At 37.3% G+C, this 9,532-nt stretch overlaps 1 non-coding gene across 1 annotated transcript; it reads left to right on the top strand.

The window, feature by feature from the left end:
- Positions 1 to 7,118: 7,118 nt before the first annotated feature.
- TRNAF-GAA lies at positions 7,119 to 7,190 on the top strand. The gene has a single exon. It is a non-coding gene; the product is annotated as a tRNA-Phe (tRNA).
- The last annotated feature ends 2,342 nt before the right edge of the window (positions 7,191 to 9,532 follow it).

Genomic DNA, 9,532 nt, shown 5'->3' with positions numbered 1-9,532 from the left:
AATAGATTTAAGAGGCTAGATCTGATAGACAGAGTGCCTGATGAACTATGGATGGAGGTTCCTGACATTGTACAGGAGACAGGCATCAGGACCATCCCCATGGAAAAGAAATGCAAAAAAGAAAAATGGCTGTCTGAGGAGGCCTTACAAATAGCTGTGAAAAGAAGAGAAGCGAAAAGGAAAGGAGAAAAGGAAAGATATTCCCATTTGAATGCAGAGTCCCAAAGAATAGCAAGGAGAGATAAGAAAGCCTTCCTCAGCGATCAATGCAAAGAAATAGAGGAAAACAACAGAATGGGAAAGACTAGGGATCTCTTCAAGAAAATCAGAGATACCAAAGGAACATTTCATGCAAAGATGGGCTCGATAAAGGACAGAAATGGTATGGACCTAACAGAAGCAGAAGATATTAAGAAGAGATGGCAAGAATACACAGAAGAACTGTACAAAACAGATCTTCATGACCCAGATAATCACGATGGTGTGATCACTCACCTAGAGCCAGACATCCTGGAATGTGAAGTCAAGTGGGCCTTAGAAAGCATCACTACAAACAAAGCTAGTGGAGGTGATGGCATTCCAGTGGAGCTATTTCAAATCCTGAAAGATGATGCTGTGAAAGTGCTGCACTCAATATGCCAGCAAATTTGGAAAACTCAGCAGTGGCCACAGGACTGGAAAAGGTCAATTTTCATTCCAATCCCAAAGAAAAGCAATGCCAAAGAATGCTCAAACTATCACACAATGGCACTCATCTCACATGCTAGTAAAGTAATGCTCAAAATTCTCCAAGCCAGGCTTCAGCAATATGTGAACCATGAAATTCCTGATGTTCAAGCTGGTTTTAGAAAAGGCAGAGGAATCAGAGACCAAATTGCCAACATCCCCTGGATCATGGAAAAAGCAAGAGAGTTCCAGAGAAACATCTATTTCTGCTTTATTGACTATGCCAAAGACTTTGACTGTGTGGATCACCATAAACTGTGGAAAATTCTGAAAGAGATGGGAATACCAGACCACCTGACCTGCCTCTTGAGAAACCTACATGCAGGTCAGGAAGCAACAGTTAGAACTGGACATGGAACAACAAACTGGTTCCAAATAGGAAAGGGAGTACGTCAAGGCTGTATATTGTCACCCTGATTATTTAACTTATATGCAGAGTACGTCCTGAGAAATGCTGGGTGAAGAAGCACAAGCTAGAATCAAGTTTGCCAGGAGAAATATCAATAACAGATATCTAATAATATCAGATATGCAGATGACACCACCCTTATGGCAGAAAGTGAAGAGGAACTAAAGAGCCTCTTGATGAAAGTGAAAGAGGAGAGTGAAAAAGTTGGCTTAAAGCTCAACATTCAGAAAACTAAGATCATGGCTTTTGGCCCCATCACTTCATGGCAAATAGATGAAGAAACAATGGAAACAGTGAGACTTTTTTGGGGGGGCTCCAAAATCACTGCAGATAGTGACAGCAGCCATGAAATTAAAAGACACTTACTCCTTGGAAGGAAAGTTATGACCAACCAAGATAGCGTATTCAAAAGCAGAGACATTATTTTGCCAACACAGGTCCGTCTAGTCAAGTCTATGGTTTTTCCAGTAGTCATGTATGGGTTTGAGAGTTGGACTGTAAGAAAGCCAAGCACCGAAGAATCGATGCTTTTGAACTGTAGTGTTGGAGAGGCTCTTGAGAGTCCCTTGGCCTGCAAGGAGGTCCAACCTGTCCATCTTAAAGGAGATGAGTCCTGGGTGTTCATTGGAAGGACTGAAGCTGAAGCTGAAGCTCCAATACTTTGGCCACCTCATGCGAAGAGTTGACTCATTGAAAAAGACCCTGATGCTGGGAGGGATTGGGGGCAGGAGAAGAAGAGGGCGACAGAGGATGAGATGGCTGGATGGCATCACCAACTCATTGCACATGAGTCTGGGTGAACTCCGGGAGTTGGTGATGGACAGGGAGGCCTGGCATGCTGCTATTCATGGGGTCACAAAGAGTCGGACATGACTGAGTGACTGAACTGAACTAAAATGAATGAGTGTAGGATTTTTCAGGTAATTTTTCTAATATGATCATGCAATTTTGCTTTATCAGTCTGCTGCTATAATGAATTACATTAATTGCTTTTGTTTATTGAACCTGCCTTACACCCCTGAAATAAATCCTTTTTGGCCATGGTGTATAAATCTTTTTGCACATTGTTGAATCTATTTACTAATATTTTATTGAGGAATTTTATCCTTATGTTCATAAGAGAGATTGGAGTATAGTTGTCTTTTTGTATAAGGCCTTCCTCTGATTTTGGTATTTAGAGTAATGCTGGCCTAATAGGATATGTTTGGAAGTAGTCCCTTTGCTTCTATCTTCTGAAAGAGATTATAGAGAATTGGTATATTCCTTTCCTTAATATTTGATAGGATTCACAGATGAGGCCAACTGGAACATTTTTCATTAATGGTCATTAACATGACTTTGATCTCCTAAACAGATAAGCCTATTCAGTTTATCTATCTCTTCTGTGAGTTCTGGCAGACTGTGTCTTTCAAACAATTGATCCATTTCTTCTAGGTTATCAAATTTGTGTGCATAAAGTTATTCATTGTATTTCTTTATTATTATTTTAATTTCCATGGGATCTGTAGTGATGACCCACTTTTATTTTTAATATAAATAATTTGTGTCCTGTCTCTTGAGTCTGTAGTTAGTCCAGCTAAATATTTATTAATTTTATTGATCTTTTCAAAGAAGTTTCTTTTGATTTTATTGATTTGTTGATTCCTAGTTTCAATTTTATTGCTATTATAATTCTTATTATTTATTTTCTTCTCTTTATTCTGATTTAATTGTTCTTTTTCTAGTATTTTAAGGTGGAAATTTAGGTTATTGATTTTATGTGAAGAGTTAATTCAGTCCCTCAGTTGCTCAGTCGTGTCTGACTATTTGCGACCCCATGAATAGCAGCACACCAGGCCTCCCTGTTCATCACCAACTCCCCGAGTTCACCCAAACTCAAGTGCATCGAGTCGATGATGCCATCCAGCCATCTCATCCTCTGTTGTCCCCTTCTCCTCCTTTCTTCTTTTCTAATATATGCAGTCAATGCTATAAATTTTCCTCTTTTACTTTTGCTGCACCTGAGAAATTTTGATAAATTGTGCTTTGATTTTCATTTAGTTCAGAAATTTTTAAATTTCACATTATATTTCTTCTTTGACTTATGTGATTTTTTTTTTTTTAGAAATGCGTTGTTTAATATCCACATATTTGAGAATTTTACAGTTTTCTTTCTTTATTGATTTCTAGTTTAATTCTGTTGTGTTCTTGGAGCAGACATTGTATGATTTTTATTCCCTTTAATTTTTAAGGACTAAATAAAATATATTTTCTACTAGGAAGTTTTTTTTAATATCTGCATATTAAATATATTAAATATAAATATAAATATTTTAAATATTAAATATAAAGGTATTAAATATAAAACTATAAAATCTTTACCATTCATGGGCAATTGAAATAAATTTTTTTTCTGGGAAGCTAGAGTTTCTATAATCATGTTGAACTTTCTTTATTCAAGTTGTACTTTTCCATATACACAATGCATATGTGTGTGAATATATAGATTCATTTTAGACTCTACCCTAGAGATCCTCTGAGTACAGAGGCCTAGCCAAGTATCTTGACTGTCATAGAATGTTTGAAGATATAGGAACAGTTATTCATTAACCATTGTTTTTGACCCCAACCCCAGGCCTTCCCTGTGGCTCAGATGGTAAAGCATCTGCTTTGCAATGCGGGAGACCCAGGTTCGATCCCTGGGTTGGGAAGATCCCCTGGAGACGAAAATAGCAATGCACTTCAGTACTCTTGCCTGGAGAATTCCGTGGATTGAGGAGCCTGGTGGGCTACAGTCCATGGAGTCACAAAGAGTCATACACAACTGAGCGACTTCACTTTCCAGGCCTTCTCTATAAAAGAAGTTTATGCAATAGCCTAGGAAGGAAAGAGGTATGTAGAAAACTGAAGAATTGCTTCTCTAGAAATGTCAACCCTTCTTCTGGAGACCTTAATTTTTTCTTCGCCTACTTCTGAAAAAAATATGCTTCTCCTCTTGCTTGGGGGTAGAATAAGCAATGCCAATCATAGGAGGGAACAGCAAGTAAACTAGGGAAGGAAGTAGTAAAGGGAATAAAGTTTACCTAAGTATCAAAAACTAAAACAAATCAGTGGTCCCATTTTGAAACCTCACCAAAAACAATGGCTATATCAGTAAAAAAATGCAGAGATGCAGTGAATTTTCCTCCATCAGGCCCATAAATTTACTAGGTGTGAGGAATATCCAGGGCTTTCCAGGTGGCACTAATGGTAAATAACTCAGCTGCAAATGCAGGTGACTTAAGAGACAAGGGTTTGGTCCTGGGTGGGGAAGATCCTCTGGAGGAGGGCATGGCAGCCCACTCCAGTATTCTTGCTTGAGGAATCTCATGGACAGAAGAGCCTAGCAGGCTGCAGTCCATAGCGTTGCAAAGAGTCAGACAGGACTGAGCAACTGAGCATATACACACGTGGTTATCATCACTTTCACAGAATTTTTTTTTAATCTGTGTTATTTAAGTGATCTACTTTCCAATTGTATTGTCCAATTGATTGGACAATTGATTTTCTCTTCCCTATAGATTCTTACTTCTTTTCTATTTAGAGAAGTCTTTTCAATATTTCTTTTAGGTTAGGCTTAGTATTGCTGTATTCTTTTAGATTTTGCTTGTCTGAGAAATTCTTTATTTTAAATGATAATCTTGCTGGGTAGAGTATCCTAGGGTGCAGATTGTTCCCTTTCAGAATTTGAATATATCTTGCCACTCCCTTCTGGCCTGCAAAGCTTCTTAGAGAAAGCTGCTGATAGCCTTATCAGAGTTCAAAAATTTGGTAGGAGTATTGGGGGGTGGAATTTGGATGTGGGGGTGAGAATGTGCCCATGGGAAGTAATACAAGTTATGTGAGAGGAATTTGAGCCAACCAAAATGATTTGGAGACTTGCTACCCCAAGTCCACCCCACAGTAAAGTTTCCTGCATTGAAGATAAGTGATAATTAGAAATATTGACACAAAACCGATATATAGATGCTATAAAAGAAACAACATGCAAGACAGAGAGGTAAAAAAGAAAAATGTGAAACCTTGAGCATCAAAATCATTTGTCATCAGATCTCTGTATTTAAAATTTTTTAATTTTAAAATCTTTCTTTTAATTTGCTTTACAATTTATAAGGCATTCTGATTTTTCTAAATACATATTACGTTAAGATACAAGAAGACATTTCTCAGTAATAGAGAGTGAATTTTAGCTTAGCTCTTAATATGAAGTCCAAGGGAAGAGACTAAATGCCAATCAAATTTCTAATTTCACAGATTTAACTATTTATCGAACAGGTTTCTCTGATATACAGTAACATTTTTCTGAACCACAGTCTCTTACTTTTCTTCTTCTTTTTTTGCTTTGTCTCATGCTCTCTACTTGACTCCACATTTACAGTAAGTATCTCAAGTCATAGGATATTTTATTGAAGATAGTGCCAGTTCTTTTAGGGTTCTTTCTGTACCAAGATAAAATATGCTCCATTAATGTCAGTGTCAGGAAAATAAGTTTCCTTGTTAGGCACCACTGGACTGTAGTGAGGCTTTTTTCTATGTTTTCACCTCTTCTGGACTGCGAAATCCAAAGACTGACAGAGTTTAATACACACACGGAGAGACACAACTAGATTTAGTGCAGGATGTAGATATTTTCCAATAAATATAGAACCTGATTTCTTTCAAGTTAGCATGTAAATATAACTGACAGCATCACTCTGATAGCTCCACATTTATTTCATACTACTCAAGCTGTATCCAAGAATACAGTGACACTTTTCAGGGCAAGGATCCGATCTTACTCATTTTTAAACTTCCGTGCTTTGCAAATTGGGGGGACATAAAATAGGTGCTTGTCTTAGTCATCTCAGGTTGCCATAACAAAACATCATATACTGAGTGACTTAAACAGTAGACATTCATTTTTTCATCGTTCTGGAGGCTGGGAAGTGTGACATCAGGGTGCCAGCACACTTGGATTCTGCTGGGGAACGTCTTCTTGGCTTTCAGAAAACTGCTTGCTACATCCTCATATGGAGGAGAGAGAGAGCGCTGGTGTCTCTTCTTCCCAGGATGGGGGCTCTACGCTCATAGCCTTATCTGAACTGAATCATCTCTCAAAGGCCCTATCTCCTAACACCATCACATACAAAGTGAAACCTTCAAGATGAATCTGGGGGAAAACACATGTAGCCCTTACAGTACTTAGATGTATTTGTCAAAGAAAAAGGAATTAAAGTATCAATGGCAGGAGTGATGAAACTTAGCATGTGCATATAGATAAGGCCAAGCAAATTGGTCAAATATGGGATCTCATTTGACTCAGCTTCATACTAGTGCAATTTATATATTGATCTCAAATCTAGTGATGTTATGTGTGAATCTTTTAATTCCCATATAAAGATGTTGACACTTTATTGTGCATATAATTTTAATGGAAGTTTTCATTAAAGATTTCATAAAGATTCACCCACAAATATTCCAAGGATCTTCTCTCCATTTTTTTCTGTATGTTCTTAATCTTGCTAGAAATCTACAACTAAATATTTTTCATGGAGGAGAGACAATGCTTATTGAGTTTTAATTCTCAAATCTATTCATACTGTTTTCTTCCAAATACTGTATGAAGTGGACTTTGCAATCCTGTTTTATGGTTGACTATTCTAATTGTTCCAAAATATAAAAATGTCTTGCAACTCTTTCAATTCCCACTATATAGATGTTGGTACTATATTGTGGATAGAATTTTAGTGGAAGGCAGAATTTATTCCTTACAGTTCACAAAACGGGGAGTTCCCAAATTACAATCTTTATTCTCGTCTTCACTTTTACTTTAAGACTCCTAACTTTCTCCAATGATTTTTGCCATCTGGTAATTTCATAACCACTTTGTTTCCCTTTCTGAGAAATTTTGAGAATTGGACAAATGATATATCGTAAAGTTGGAGAAGCAGTAGAATCTGGGTGTAATTATAGACTCTGATTGGCTTCCCTGGTGGCTCAGATGGTAAAGCATCTGCCTGAAATGCAGGAGACCCGGGTTCAATTCCTGGGTTGGGAAGATGCCCTGGAGAAGGAAATGGCAATCCACTCCAGCACTCTTGCCTGGAAAATCCCATGGATGGAGGAGCCTGATAGGCTACAGTCCATGGGCTCGCAAAGAGTCAGACACGACTGGGCGACTTCACTTTCATAGACTCTGATGCTGGGAGGGATTGGGGGCAGGAGGAGAAGGGGACGACAGAGGATGAGATGGCTGGATGGCATCACTGACTCGATGGACGTGAGTTTGAGTGAACTCCGGGAGTTGGTGATGGACAGGGAGGCCTGGTGTGCTGCAAAGAGTCGGACATGACTGAGCGACTGAACTGAACTGAACTGAAGCAAGCCCTTGCAAATTTTTGCAAAATACCAAACTTGGACTTAGTAAAATCAAATAAAATAATTTATTTTTTCTCCTCTTTCTTCATCCAAAATACTTTCTTTATCCAAAATACTTAATCCAATACTTTGGCCACATGATGTGAAGAGCTAACTCATTGGAAAAGACCCTTATTCTGGGAAAAATTGAGGGCAGGAGGAGAAGGGGGCAACAAAGGATGAGATGGTTGAATGGCATCACTGACTCAGTTGACATGAGTCTGAGCAAGCTCTGGGAGACAGTGACAGGGAAGCCTGGTGTGCTGCATGCTGCCCATGAGGTTGCAGAGTCAGACACGACTTAGTGACTGAATTAACAACAGTTCTTTCTCCTCTTTCTTTATCCAACATATGATTTCCCTTTCAATTCAAGTTTACACAACTAGTAACATAGGTAGGCTACAGAATTTCTAATATACAGAATTTGTGGGAGTTTATATACCCAATCAACAATTAGATAATTTTTTGGCTATAAGGAATATGTTCTAATGTTGAAACAATCAGTGTTCAAATAACCTTTTAGAGGAGAGAAAATACAAAGTCTGTTGGGAATGGAGTCTGAATTTATGGTAAGGAATAAATATAGCTATTTCCATGTCCTTTGCTCCCTGTTACACAAACAGTAGAAAAAGCAGTAATTTATATATGCCTGCTTCCCTGGAAAGGCTATGGTTGCAAGCTCAACATCTCCTAATATACAGATTAAAAAATGGTTTAGTCTGTAAAGAAGTTAGTAATGGTTGGACAATCAAAAAGCAAACACAGATTTATTTGTTATTCACCAGATAAACTATCATCATGTCAGAAAATTTTCAGTAACTATCTATGCACATAATGCTGTCATTGTTCTAATGGAAAGTAAGGTGTAAATTGTGAAGGAAGTTTGTAGAAAATCTTAGGGTCATCTCTGTTTCCTTTCGAAATAATTGCAGGAATTCTGCACAGAAATACAATTGTCTGACTGCAGATATTTCTAACATTTTTTTTCATTTAGCAACCCTGCCCTAGTTTCTTTTAATAAAGAATAGCAAGTCCATGTTATTTAAGGTGTCATATATTAATTGGTTATGAAAAATGCTCAGAGACTTCTTTGAGACTTGACAGTTGCCTAGCATAGCAAACACAGCCCTGTTTTACTTGCTGCAGTCAATTAAAATCTGGATCTCCTGAGCAGTTTCTAGGTAGAGACCCAATCTGATAATCATTAGTTCATATTCTAATGACACAAAACATTCCTGGAGACATTTAATTTTTAGCACCAGGGGTTTTCTTGATGAAACATTTTTTTAAAAATATAAAAAGTCTTATTTCAAAAATCAGAAATGGCATCACTGACTGGTAAAATAAAGGAACAACCACTGAAAGGATAAGAAAAATAATGGCCGTTGACATAATTTAACAATGTATTTTAAGTGCTGCTTGGAACAATAAGAATGTCTTCCACATTCAAGAAGGGAATAATACGGTGGGGCTAAAATTATTAGGCCAAATTATGCTTAGATTTTCAGCTTGTTTTAGAGGTGTGTCTGCATGTTTATTAAATAAAAGGGGTAGCATCCTTTACCAAGACTTGTTCCCAGATATATTAATTCAGAAAAAGCAAATGTTTTCACCATTCTTTAAAGAAAAATTTTAAAATATCTCTCATAATGAAAACAATGGCTCAAGGAAAAAGACCCATCCTTTAAATTTAGAAATCCTTTGAAAATAGTCCTAATTCCAAGCTGTTCTCATGTAATCTACCAGTGACTAAATTTCAACTCTGTACTTTATGCACCATGGAGCACCTCAGCTTTTGTCCATCTTGTTCTACCATGAAATTAATGGGCTAAGAAATAATACTATTACCCACCCCTAAAACAATATGTCATTTTATCAATGAACTAAATTTTATCTTCTAATGAAAGTTGCTTAAATTTATTCACTCGGTAAATTCATGAGAAAATATAATTGGAAACATTTACAAATTTCTTTCCTGGCATC

The sequence above is a fragment of the Bubalus bubalis genome, chromosome 15 (genome assembly GCF_019923935.1).
Source record: "Bubalus bubalis isolate 160015118507 breed Murrah chromosome 15, NDDB_SH_1, whole genome shotgun sequence".
In the NCBI taxonomy this organism is placed as follows: Eukaryota; Metazoa; Chordata; class Mammalia; order Artiodactyla; family Bovidae; genus Bubalus; species Bubalus bubalis.
The sequence above is the reverse complement of the archived record's forward strand: the minus strand, read 5'-3'. Positions and strand labels throughout refer to the sequence as shown.